A 13,634-nucleotide genomic window follows, 5' to 3' on the forward strand; every position below is an offset into this window, starting at 1 on the left:
GTTGTTGACTTTATCTTTGCCAGCACACGTGGGTGTTGGCTGGGAAGCTAGACTCTAGGGTGGAGTGAAGGTTTGCTTTGTTGACAGTTTAATGCTTGGAGAGACATGTGCTTTAGTGAGCTCTCTCCCTTGAGACTTTTGCCCTTTCTCTAATCCTTTGCATAAACACTGCCTTGAAAACAGTTTATGAATTATCAGTGAAGGCATGTGAAACTGTTGGTAAACAGTCATGAGGAATAACATTTACTCATGGTCAGATTTCTGAGCCCATGCTTCTTTTTGATGGGATTTACTGTGTGATGCAAATTTTTGTGAAGTTACACACACAGGTTGGATTTTTCTGCCTGATTCTTGTGGCAGATTAAAGTTCGTGACAGAAATGACAAATTAACCTTGAGAATGTTTCCTTATTCCAAATAGCAATATCTACTACTCGGTGTTTGAGAATAGAAACATAATCATGAAGTTGCAGAAAGTTGGATAGAAGCAAAGGCAACCATATTTTTGGTTTAGAAAGGAAAGAAAAGCTTGGAGGCAAATGTTCCTGAGATATAGTGAAATGATGAAACCAGCTGGCATGGCTATTCAGAGCAAGCTGGTATGTATCTCCTCCCAACTTTCTTTCAGATTGTTAATCTAAGATGGACTGTGGTCAGAGTCTTTACTTCATGGAAACTGGCTGATCTTACCAATCAGGGCTTTTTCCCTGGAAAGCCAGGTGGAGAATTTTTATCAGTGCACCACTATATCAAAGAGTAAGACTAATTCTTAATTTCACTTCCAAGGAGTGTGAGACATTATATTATTTCAGAAATAAAGATGTGGCTGAATTGAAGACATATTCTTGGAAAAGTAATCAGAGTTTGATTCTATGATATGCCTAAGTCAAGAAATAGAATCTCAATTTAAACTGACCTTTTTTTTTTCTCTTGGAGAATGCATATTATATGTGAAATAAGAAAAACTGAGAGAACTGATGGAAACATTTACATGGTAAGCAATTTCCAGATCTTATTCATTATATTCTCCTTGCAATTATTGGTGTGGTTAATTGTATTAATTTACTTATTTAATTACAACATTTATTGAGTACCTCCCATATGCTATGTTCTTTCATGAACAAAAACACGGTTCTTGTCTTCATGGAGCTTCAGTCTGGTGAAAAAGATAGATAACAACTAAATACTCTTAAATAAATGTGTAATTACAACCTGCAGTAAGTTTTATAAAGACAGAGTATGGGCTAAAATATAACCTGACGTCTACCCTAAAGAGGTAGGTTTCCATGAGGAAGTGTGGATTAAGCCAAATCCTGAGGGCTGTTAGTAGTTTAATGGCTTTTTAGTTAGAAGAAATGTACATTTTCAAGAAATTAAAATAAAAACAGAGGGCAAGAGTACAGGGATGGTGATGGGCAACATGTTATAGTCATAAATTTATTAGGATAAATACAAATTGATGTTCAACTATTGGATAGATTGCTTTTTTGTTAATTACATTTTAGCTGCAAAAGGAGAACTAATTAGAAAAGGAAGAGAAAGGATGATAAGCTAGGGACTATTAGTGCTTGCTCAGGTGAGAGATAATTGACTCGGATCAGTTCAAGAGCAGTAGTGATCAATGGAGATACACTTAAGACATGTTTTGGATGTTAAAAAATAGAAGAGACCTGGTAATAGATTAATTATGAGATGGCAAAAGAGCAATTCTTGGCAGGGACGCTGCCAAAATTTTGGGCTCTGGAGATGGAATTGATAATTGTTCCATTTACTAAGATTAAGAAGTAGAACTGGGATGGACGCCATGAGTTTGGCTTTGGGTCATGTTTCAGTATCTATAATTAAGAGATCTAAGAAGTTTTTTGGATGTATAGATCTGGAGCTACATGGAGAGTGCCTGTTTCTAGGTGGTAACTGAAGCCAGTCATAAAGAGATCTTTCAACAGAAGACTATAGAGTCAGTAGAGGAAAAGGTCCATATAGAACCCTTAGAAGTTTAAAATGGCTTTGTAGGGAAGAATGTTCCTGCAAGGAATTGATGAAGTAGCCAGTGAAGTAAGAGGAAAACCAGGAGGTATAGTGTATGAGTGAGAGAGGGAACTTAATGAAAATGAGTGCAAAAAATATTTTTGGGAGGCTAAAAATGTTTGAAAACTGATTTATCATGATGTTTATGCCCCTTAGTAAAGTTACAAAAAAAGCACTAAATTGGACACTTGAAGTAGGTAAATTTTATGATACATAAAATATGCTTCAATAAAGCTTTAAAACAAAACTGTGACAGTATAGATGAAAGAAAATAAAGAATAGAATCTTTCAAAAAGGGCAGGAATGGTCATAACTTTTTTTCTTTTTTAATTTTTATTAGTACATGTTTGAAGACCACAAGATTTACATTCCTTGTGTGGAGTTGGGGTATGTACATAACACATCTTATTTTTTTCATTCCCTTTCCTTCTTTCTTTTCCCTCCCTTCATCACTTGATCCCCTTCCCATTTAGAAAGATCTATCTCCATGCTACCTATTATCTGTCTTTTATTTTGTTCTTTATTTATAAATTGGGTTTCTCATATAAGAGAAATCATGCAATATTTAAGATTGTGTATTGGATTTAATTTATTTCACTTCACTTAAAGTGCATCCAGCTTTCTACACATGAGTAGTACTCCACTGTGTATAAATAACACATTTTCTTTATCTGTTCATCTGTTGATGGACATATATAAGCTTTAGCTACTATTATTAGGTGCTACAAACATGGGTGTGCATATAGCTACTCCCCTTTCATCCTGAGAGAATTAAAGATATGCTGTTACAGTGGTCATGTGCTTTGAATGTTGATAAGTGAAATCTGATGGTGGCTAACAAACTGAGGAGTTTGAATAGATATTTAATGCAAAAATAATGATCCAAATATTGAGCGATGTAATACCATAAAAATATTGGCATGTATTTAAAAATGACATTTTCCTAGTTATAAAAAGATGCATATGATTTGGTTCCTTCCTGTTCGCAAATAAAGAGCCTAAACAGAAGTGTTTGTTATGCCCTTTTCATCATATGGCAACTGCGAAATTATTATGACAAGGCAATTCTATTCCAGCCGAAAGTCTTGCTTATGTGTAGTAAGATTTAGGCCTTACATGAGGTCAAACAGTACATTCACTCTATAATATAAAGAGAATATTGTAAAACTGTTGGTTTTTCTTTACATGATCTAATGGTTACAAAGTAATTATGTATTACATAATCAACTTTGTAAACATATGTTCAATGCTTTACCCAGGAATGACAATGTTTGATAAATATTTGTTGATGACACAAATTATAAGTTAGAAAAGTGAGAATATTCATTATTATTGAGATCTACAACAAAAATTACTAGAGTAGCAAAGATTAGAAAGAGCACAACATTATAACAAAAGACAAGATCAAGTCCATAAGAGTAAATTAAAATCTTTGTTCTTTTAGAAAAAAGCCACTAATTCTTCATTAATTTTATTTATTTTTCACTTTATTACCCAAATCATTTAAAACTAGTCAGCCCCAAATCTGCACATAAATGAATTCTTCTTATACCTTAGTCATCTGGAACTTATTTTGTTATAGATTTTGTCTTTTATCACCTCTGTTTCGACCTTTGACCTGAAAAATGATATTTTCCCCCTCTATTCCCTATCCTAACTGGTAGATTTTGACTTCTAGGTTAGGCTCTACTCAAGAAAGCAGCTAGGAAGGCAGGGATTTAGCTCAGTGGTTCTACTGCCTGCCTTTCAAGCACAAGGTCCAGAGTTTGATCCCTGGTACCAAAAAAAAAAAAAAAAGCATGTACATGAATTTCTTCAGCCAATCTTTTAAATATAGGTACTTACAAAGTCTGTTGATGTTTGATTTCTAGTTCCATTTTTTAATGAAATATTTCAAGTAAGTTTAAATGAGCTTTCCAAATTGGAGTTTAAATATTTAACTCGGGTCATCTGATATAATCTGAATTTCCTGGGCTCATCTTGTAGTTACAATAGCAACCCAATATTATTATATGAAAACAAGATATCAAGGACCTAGAGCAGAACTACAGTTGATGGAGATGTCACTGAAAGAGGAAGTTGATGAGAACACAGATGACCTAGATATGACCAGTTCTTGACAGAATTAGATAAGGATCAGCTTGTATAGAATGTTTGTGGTGCCCTTTTAAAGCTAACTGAGACAAAAGAGAAGAACCTGACTATCATTCTTCCCTGTGCCAGTTGGAGGAAAGACATGGTTTGGCTGGGTGGCCACTGTGCCCCTCCTGCTCACTTCCCTTCTCCTCCTGACCACCCCCCCCCACACACACGGTGGACTGGGACAACTTGCTTCAATGTCCTCCCTGGCTTTCTAGTGGTGTCCTGGCTATCAAATCACCATTCTCCACAGCCAGGAAGGCAACACTCCCATCACTTCAGACCATATGTTGCCTTTTGGAAGAAGGAGAGGAGCACCCTGGAGTGGCTAATGTCCGGAAGGGAAGGATCTAGGCCCGTTAATTCCATAAACAATATTCATAGCAAGCTTTCATCCCTGCCCCTCTCTGAAACAGGCCTGCAACTGCTATATAAGCCACAATCCCCAGCCACTTCTTGGATTTTAGTCTAGGAAGGTTCCATCCTGTTTACTAATACCCTGTGCTGTAACACAGGCCCTATTACAATAAAGACTTACTTCCGGTAAACCTGGATGTGATTTATTTCTTAGGTAGTATGGATTCCAAAAGTCCTGTAATCTACTTGGAATTTTTATCTTGAGTAGTATGGACAGAATGACTTTGTCCAAAGAAAAAGCAATAAATACTCAGAGCTGTTAACACTGGAAAAACTCCGGACACTAGCAGCCAACAAACTGAGTGGTGACAGTTGGTAGCAGTAGTGACCAGCAGCTGGCTGTGTCAGCTGTTGGCACCTAGCATTATCTGGTGACATCAGAATGGCTAGCAGAGCTGCACTTTGCCAATTCATGATTTCCTTTTGAATCAAGCAAAAGAACCCTAAGTTGATTGGCAGCATAACTACTTTACTGACATCTCTGCTATTGACATTTTCCTGTTTTCTATCTGGAAATTTATTCATTATGTTAGGAAAATTGTTCTGGGTTAGACAATTGGGGGGGTGTCCTTTGGGCTATGCAGCAGTCATGCAAGATTAGAGTTTTTCTCTTAACCCGGCTGATCAAGGCATTTCATTCGCTTTGTAAACATGCTGATTCTCATAACACACTAAGCATTTGAGATGGTGGTTGTCTTGTAGGTCCTCATACTTCTGCTATTACAAGTCAGTTATATGCTTATCAAAAGTCTATTGCTTTTTTCACTGTAATTATGCATTTAATTAGTATAATATTACAAAAGGATATGCCAAAGCACATAGAAAACAGCATTCCTAGGAAAATTGGGTTGAATGCTTTGGAAAGGCTCAGTAAGATGAATTGTCCCCAAATGCTGTTGTACAGTGTTGGATACAAACAAGACGATTTTAAAGACTGAGTGAGAAAGACATTATAAAAGTATAGTTCTTGTTTCAATTTTCTTTATATGTTCTTCACATCTCATTTCACATAAAAATTCAAAAATGAGAGTGTACAATACAATATGGATTCATTTATGTGAGAAATTTAACTCAGAAGATTGACTAATCAGAAAGCCGTACTCCAAGAAAAGGCTCAGGGTATAAATCTAAGGCCAGTGAAAGAATGCACATATAAATTCAAATAAGGTGTTTAAAGCATATATTGATAATTTTCTATAACTTTTCACTTTATAAGCTTTTATGAACCAATTAAAATAGTATAAGAAGTCTTCAACTACTCCTGTAGTTTCACAAGACAACTTCTGCTATTTTGTGTTAGTCAGTTTTGTATTGCTGTAACAAAATATCTAAAAAATTAATTTAAAGGAAGGAAAGATATATTTTGGCTTCTGGCTTCAGTTCATGGTTGATTTGCTCCATTACCTCTGACCTGAAGTAAGTCAGAACATCATGTAAGAAAGCTGCTCACTTCATGGAGGCCAGGATGGAGGGGAAAGGGGAAAGCAAAAAGGAGAAAGAGAGAGAGAGAGAGAGAGAGAGAGAGGACAAGCAAGTGCTAACAGGCACTCTCCTTTTTCCTCTTTTGTTCCATCTGAGTTCCCATCCTTTTAGATGGTGCTTTCCATATGCAAGATGGGTCTCCACATGCCAACATCTCGAGAATACCCTGTTAGATACACCAGAAGTGTGTCCCATATGTCTTCTAGGCATTGCTTGATCCATTAGAGTTGACAGTCAAGATTAACTATCATATATTTTTTAGGCTTTTTCAGAGATTGCATCTAAAGTTCATTATGGTGATAATAAAGGTGTGTGATTACTAAATTAGTCCACTGATTTGTTTCACATAGCTCTGGGTAGAATTAAGGGTACCCCACCCTGAATGTGAGTGCTACACACCCAAAGGACAGATAGCCTGGATAAAATATAAGGGAGAAAAAAAGGGTCACTGCTTGTTGTTTGTTACTTACCACTTATTGCATGTAGCTTGCTGCCTTCTGCCTTCCGCCTGCTGTGAACTGTTTCTCCTCTGCAATCACCTTCTGCCATGCCTTGGAGCCAGCCAACTATGAGCTAAAACTGCTACAAACTGTGAGCTAAATAAACTTTTCTTCTTTCATTTGTGGGTGTTGTGTATTTTGTATCAGCAATGAGAAAAGTAACTAAGATGGTTATATTCCTCCAAAGTGCTTATTTGACTCAGTAGATAATTTACCTAGCTAGATTCAAGTACAGACTGTCCTCTGGACAGTAATGGAAATCCCAGTTCATTTTATCCTTCTTTAGTTGGTCTAACTGTAATCTACCTAATGCATGCTTTTCTCAAGGATCAGACAGAGATTTATGCAAAATTTATACACAGAATTTGGATTCTTTCTTTTTCATTCTTTTCCTCCTCACTCACTGATGAATTTCTTGTAGAACTTTCACTGTTATTCCTCAAGACATTCAAGTTTAAAAGCCACACAGATAGAGAACTCATCCAGCTCTGTTTCCTTCTTCTAAGTGTCAAATCTTCGGTAGAGTCACCCACTCTGTGTTACTCTGTTCAGTATCTATAACAAAAATACCGTAAACCGAGCAGCTTACAAACAACAAAACTTTATCTCTTACAAGTCTGGACTCTGGAAGTCCAAGAAGTACCAGGAGCTGACAAATTAGTATCGGATGAGGATCTACTTCCTTGTTCATTGATGGCCTTTGTATCTATCTCCTCACTTGGTAGAAGAACAAGAGAGTTCTTCTGGACTTCTTTTAGAAGGGCACCAATGCTATTAATGAGAATTCTGCCTCTAGGACCCAAGCACATGCTAAAGGCCCTACTCTCTGATATCACTGAATTTATGATTAGGTTTCAACATATAAATGGAAGGGACACACATTCAGATAACATCACTTCAGTTTCTTCAGGTCCTCAGTACTTCTGTTTGTTTTTCAATTTTATCCAGAGTTTATAGTTGGTATCTGCAGGAGGACTGCTCTGCTAGGCAGCTACACATCATACCAGAAGCAGAAACATCTCATTATCTTTGTATCTCTGTTTTTTCCAAACAATGTCTATGTTAGCACACAGTGTTAGCCCTCAGAAATATTTTGGTTTTGAAGGAATTAAATAGAAGGGCATTGCTAAAAGGAGCAAATAGTTTAAAGGAAAGGGAGGAGGAAAGTTTGTTCTCATAGTTCATATTGATTTTTTTTATAATAAAAAGCACTTTAGAAGGCATTAAGAACATAATAAAGAGGACTTCAGAATAAAGACAGCAAACTCTAATGGATGGCAGAACTGACATGAAGCAGGAAGTAGGCCAGAAGGGGGACTCAGGACAGTGGCATCTCTGGAGTCAAGAAGCATCTATAGGAGTTTCAATTGTCCTGAAGTATACATTTCTCCAAGGCCAGTCCTGGATACAGATTCTACCCGCTATGTGAGACTTCCTAGACTTTGGCATTAAATCTCAAAGTAGTTATCTGGTTCATGAGAAATTCCCTGGAAAAAAATCTGTCAATTTAGAGAAGAGCAGAGTCAGATTGGCTAAAAGACAATAAACAGAGCATCACAATAAATAGCAATTACCCACCAGGGAGGTGTGAGGGGCTGGACTTCCTCTCATTTACTATCTCTACTAATGACCAGGAAGTGGTATAAACAGCTTGCTAATGAAGTATCAGCCAGGCCTGCAGTGGGAGGCACCTTCACTTGGAGAATACAAGCTGAGCTACCATAACAAGGTTTAGGACCCTGGACAGAAAAATCAAAGGGATGAGATTCAGCAGCAAAGGAATATTCTAAATGCTAAGAGAAGAATAATCAGAAGTATAGCATTTTGGTGTCATGGAACAGAGATAACATGAAGAGAAACACATACCTGTAAAGAATCTAAAAATGTAAGATGAGAAGGCAATTGACGGGGCAGGGCTTGTATGATATTCTTGAACCTTGATTCCCCACCTTTTCTAACTTTATAGACAATAAATATCACTGAGATTGGTGACAAGGGCGTTGCTCCAGAGCCCTGGAAGACAAACTAGTTCTGCTATCTGTCATGCTCTCTATGGCTCTCAACCCCCAAAGTGCTGGTGGCTTCCCAATTCAGGATTAGCTTGCTGCAGCTCCTTCATGAATGAATGATGTCATAGGCAGGTGTGCAGGAGGGCAAAATGCCATTTTTTCAACAAAAATTACCTTCCAGGATAAAGGGTACAGGCCAGTGGTAAAATGCATGCCCAGCAAGCACAAGTTTGAACATGCACACCACACACACACACATGTGCACGTACACACACACACACACACACACACACACACACACATACACACACACTACTTTGTACCCAGAGTCTTTAATGCATTTAATTCATTTCACAGTTCTTAGGTCCATGAAAGATGATCTTGTTGACCTATTCACTTACTTATCATCTGTGTTCCCTCAAGACTACAGTATGGGTTCCTGCATGGTTGTTAACATCTGTATTCCCAGCCAAGTAGGAGACTGAGACTGGATGATCCAAAGATTGTGGCCATCCCGGGAAACTTAGACTCAGTCTCAGAATAATTTTTTATACTGAGGCTTGAACCCAGCCCTTTTTACTCTTTTTATTTTGAGACAAATTATTGTCACTTTGTGACTTCGTTTTCTTTTCTGCCAAGTGAGCATCTAGAACAGGATTTGTTTCTGCAATTGCTCTTCCAGCAAATACTTATTTCCTAATTACTACAAGCCAGGCGCTTATAATATATTGGATGAGGATGGATATTGCTAAGGTGAACATGACAGATGAGGCCCCATCCTCATGAGACCTCAGGTTCTCCTGGGGAAGACAACCAAAAAACATGGATACACAAGTCAGTGAGTTCATCTCTGTTAGACCTAAGTGCTCTGAAGGGAACTGAACACACAGAATGTCTATGGATGCAAGGTGGTTTGTGCAAGAAAGTGGGCAGGATTCTATTGTCCCGCATTCAGGATCTCACTGCGTACCTACCTGTGATGTCTTCTTAGAGTTCTTCCCTGTCAGGCATTGTGGACCTTACAGAAAAACCAAAACAAAACAAAACAAAAACACTTAACACCTAACATGTCCCAACCACCTTACGGAAAGGAAACACAATTTGGAACTTCTTTCTGGAAGGAAGAGCTTGAACTTGTACTTGACTGGGAGCTGGTGAACTCTGCCCTCAGCCAGCTGGCAGGTGCGCAGCGTACCTTGGAAGTCTGAGAACGTGCAGCTCCCAGAAAAGCAAGCTGCAGCTTGCAGGGGATTTAGGCTCCCACTTTCCACCCCTTTTACCTTTGCAAACAAGTTATTAGCAGTTTTTACATTTTCCCTTAAGGGAATCAATGTTAATTCACCTTGGCGCCTTTCTGGCACCAAGCCATCTAGACCTGCTCAAAGATCCTTAATGAGAGAAGCAAAGAAAGAAGGGAAAAGAGAGGGAGGAGGGGAGAGGAAGGAAGGAAGGAAGGAAGGAAGGAAGGAAGGAAGGAAGGGAGGGAGGAAGGAAGGAAGCTAGGAAGAAATGGAGGGAGGGAAAAAGAGGGAAAGAGAGAGGCAAGGAGGGAGGAAAATAGATTCGATATTAAATACTCATTATAGATAGACCAGACAGAAATTCATCTTGGTGACTACAGATGAATGGTGGGCTCCTGGATCCCATGTACCCAAGGCATCCAAAACACTGTCTGACAGTTAATTGTTCTTTTAGATATTTGAATGGAAAATGCTTGGGTGCATTAATATTAGGGAAGGGCTCCACTTCCTTCACTGTAATAGCCTGATGTTTTCTCCCACCCCTTCAGGCATTAATGGGAATTGAGATTCAAAGGATTTAAGGCCTTCTGTGTCCCAAGGTGGGACAGCTTCTCAGCCTGGAGGATAAAGGCAGGCCATTCACACTGTATGTGTCTCTCCCCACCCAGACCCCTCACTTTAATTTGCCAAGTGTAGTTTCTTAATAAAGGCAGTGATACCTCCTAGAAGTTGAAACAGAGATCTTTGTCCTTGGAGGCAGCATCTCTTTTAACTTGCATAGCCTTCCTCCCTGTAGGGACTCACCCTTCCAGAGGAGAGTGTGACTATGTGAGTCGGCTTTTCCCATTCTGGAACTCAGTATTAAGAAGATTGGCTAGGTAAGCTTCATTTTCCCCTATCAGCATTGCCAGTAAGTAAAGGTAATCTGTGGCTCCCAGGTTGTTTTGGTCTTTCTCTTATATATTGTTTGGTTCACATATATGCTACATACTCATATATGCCACTCATGTCTCCTCTCTCCACTTGCTTCCTTCATCCTCCCTATTTCAGTTAATGTTCCAAAACACTGGGAATGTAGCAGTGAGCAAATAGAAAAATTTTGCTTTCATGGTACCTGTATTTAAATGAATGTTATATTTTCTGAATGTTTTGATCGTCCTCAGTGTTTTGATGCCCGTTCTCTGCCCCTTTCCTGAATCTAAACCTTTCCATTGACTCCTCCCTACAGCAACACACTCACAAGGCTATGGTGGGAAGAGCAATGAGGAGGCTTTAGCCTCACTGGTGAGTCTCAAATGTGTCACTGGGGCTTGGGAATCAGCTCTTTGTTATGGTCTAAATACTTGTGTTTCCCCATTATTTGTTGAAATCCTCACCCTCAAAGTGATGAAATCAGGAGTAGAGACTTACAGAGGTGATTAGGTCCTGAGGGCAGAACCTTCCAAGGAGGGAGGAAAATAGATTCGATATTAAATACTCATTATAGATAGACCAGACAGAAATTCATCTTGGTGACTACAGATGAATGGTGGGCTCCTGGATCCCATGTACCCAAGGCATCCAAAACACTGTCTGACAGTTAATTGTTCTTTTAGATATTTGAATGGAAAATGCTTGGGTGCATTAATATTAGGGAAGGGCTCCACTTCCTTCACTGTAATAGCCTGATGTTTTCTCCCACCCCTTCAGGCATTAATGGGAATTGAGATTCAAAGGATTTAAGGCCTTCTGTGTCCCAAGGTGGGACAGCTTCTCAGCCTGGAGGATAAAGGCAGGCCATTCACACTGTATGTGTCTCTCCCCACCCAGACCCCTCACTTTAATTTGCCAAGTGTAGTTTCTTAATAAAGGCAGTGATACCTCCTAGAAGTTGAAACAGAGATCTTTGTCCTTGGAGGCAGCATCTCTTTTAACTTGCATAGCCTTCCTCCCTGTAGGGACTCACCCTTCCAGAGGAGAGTGTGACTATGTGAGTCGGCTTTTCCCATTCTGGAACTCAGTATTAAGAAGATTGGCTAGGTAAGCTTCATTTTCCCCTATCAGCATTGCCAGTAAGTAAAGGTAATCTGTGGCTCCCAGGTTGTTTTGGTCTTTCTCTTATATATTGTTTGGTTCACATATATGCTACATACTCATATATGCCACTCATGTCTCCTCTCTCCACTTGCTTCCTTCATCCTCCCTATTTCAGTTAATGTTCCAAAACACTGGGAATGTAGCAGTGAGCAAATAGAAAAATTTTGCTTTCATGGTACCTGTATTTAAATGAATGTTATATTTTCTGAATGTTTTGATCGTCCTCAGTGTTTTGATGCCCGTTCTCTGCCCCTTTCCTGAATCTAAACCTTTCCATTGACTCCTCCCTACAGCAACACACTCACAAGGCTATGGTGGGAAGAGCAATGAGGAGGCTTTAGCCTCACTGGTGAGTCTCAAATGTGTCACTGGGGCTTGGGAATCAGCTCTTTGTTATGGTCTAAATACTTGTGTTTCCCCATTATTTGTTGAAATCCTCACCCTCAAAGTGATGAAATCAGGAGTAGAGACTTACAGAGGTGATTAGGTCCTGAGGGCAGAACCTTCCTGAATGCAATTAGTGACCCCATTAAAGGCCAGAGACATCTCCCCTTGTACCATGTGAGGACACAGTAGAAGGTGCTATCTGCAAACCGAAAGTGGGTTCTAACCAGATAAATCTCTCTTGATCTTCATTTTCCTGCTTCCAGAACTGTGAGAGAGAAATTTCTGTTGTTTACAAGCTCCCCAGTTTACGATATTTTACTGTACCCTGAATAAACCAAGAGACTCTCCTCTTCTGCAGGCTCACACTTTATTCCATGGCCCTCCATGCTGTTGGTTTTAGGTTTTGTCTATTAGGTCGGCTGCCTTGTCTAATTCTGGGGTTCAGTGTCAAGAAAGCCATCTGGTTTCCTGTGTAAGTCATTCTGTACTATCAACTTTATTGAAAAAACGCAATTTAGATTCCTGTGTCTTCTTTGGTCTGACTTCTCCTATGGCTTAGAAGCTGATCATGAGTGAGGAGTGCTCTTTACTGGGCTCTATCAAATCCAAAAGAAGCTTATTTTGTAACACTCCATTCTGTACACATAGCAGACAATATTTAATACATGGTTAATGTGTGATTTTATACCCAACATCAGTCAAGGGCTGACTAATGACCATTATAAAACAAATGACAAGAAAGTCTCCCTCCTCTAGAGAACACTAGGGCATTTAATTTACTGAGCCAGGCATAGAAGTTCAAGCCTGGAAATCAAAGGCATGTTTAAAAACTTGAGTGGGTGTTTTCTGTTGCTTGTTTACACTGGATGATGAACGTTCCTCAACAGTTAATGGTGGACATTAAATTGCAATTATCCATTATTTACATGTATATGTACTTCTTTTACACACAGTCGTTGTCAGTTCCAGTTTGGTGACATCTGGTACATCCTCCCAAGGGGCATCACCAAAGTTTTCACTTTCTAAAATTCAATGAATCCCAATTCGCTTTATTTTGAAAAAGACAAGATATACTACAGGGCATCTTGGTGGCATGGTGGTGGGGTAAACTAGGAAAATGAACATTATGCTACCAAATTAATGAGAAACATTTTTTAATCTATAAAACTAGGTTTGATTACTTCACCTGATCTTCACAATCCAGTCCCAAACATATTTCTATAAACCTCTAAGCTTCCTACTTGTCTTTTTGGTCAAATCACACAAGATAAATTTTTCTTAGAAATCAGCTTCTCTTACTCATCATGGGAGTGGACCTTCACAGGTAGTGAAACTGGATACTATATATATATATAT

The 13,634-nt window shown here is 38.8% G+C and overlaps 1 long non-coding RNA gene across 1 annotated transcript; it reads left to right on the forward strand.

Annotated features, from left to right (window-relative positions):
• Positions 1-347: 347 nt before the first annotated feature.
• On the forward strand, positions 348-2,402 carry LOC104873529. The gene is made up of 3 exons (XR_783502.2): positions 348-598; positions 936-993; positions 2,368-2,402. It is a non-coding gene; the product is annotated as an uncharacterized LOC104873529 (long non-coding RNA).
• Positions 2,403-13,634: the final 11,232 nt, after the last annotated feature.

Source organism: Fukomys damarensis, unplaced genomic scaffold (assembly GCF_012274545.1).
Source record: "Fukomys damarensis isolate Sample0158 unplaced genomic scaffold, DMR_v1.0_HiC HiC_scaffold_35, whole genome shotgun sequence".
NCBI classification, from domain to species: domain Eukaryota; kingdom Metazoa; phylum Chordata; class Mammalia; order Rodentia; family Bathyergidae; genus Fukomys; species Fukomys damarensis.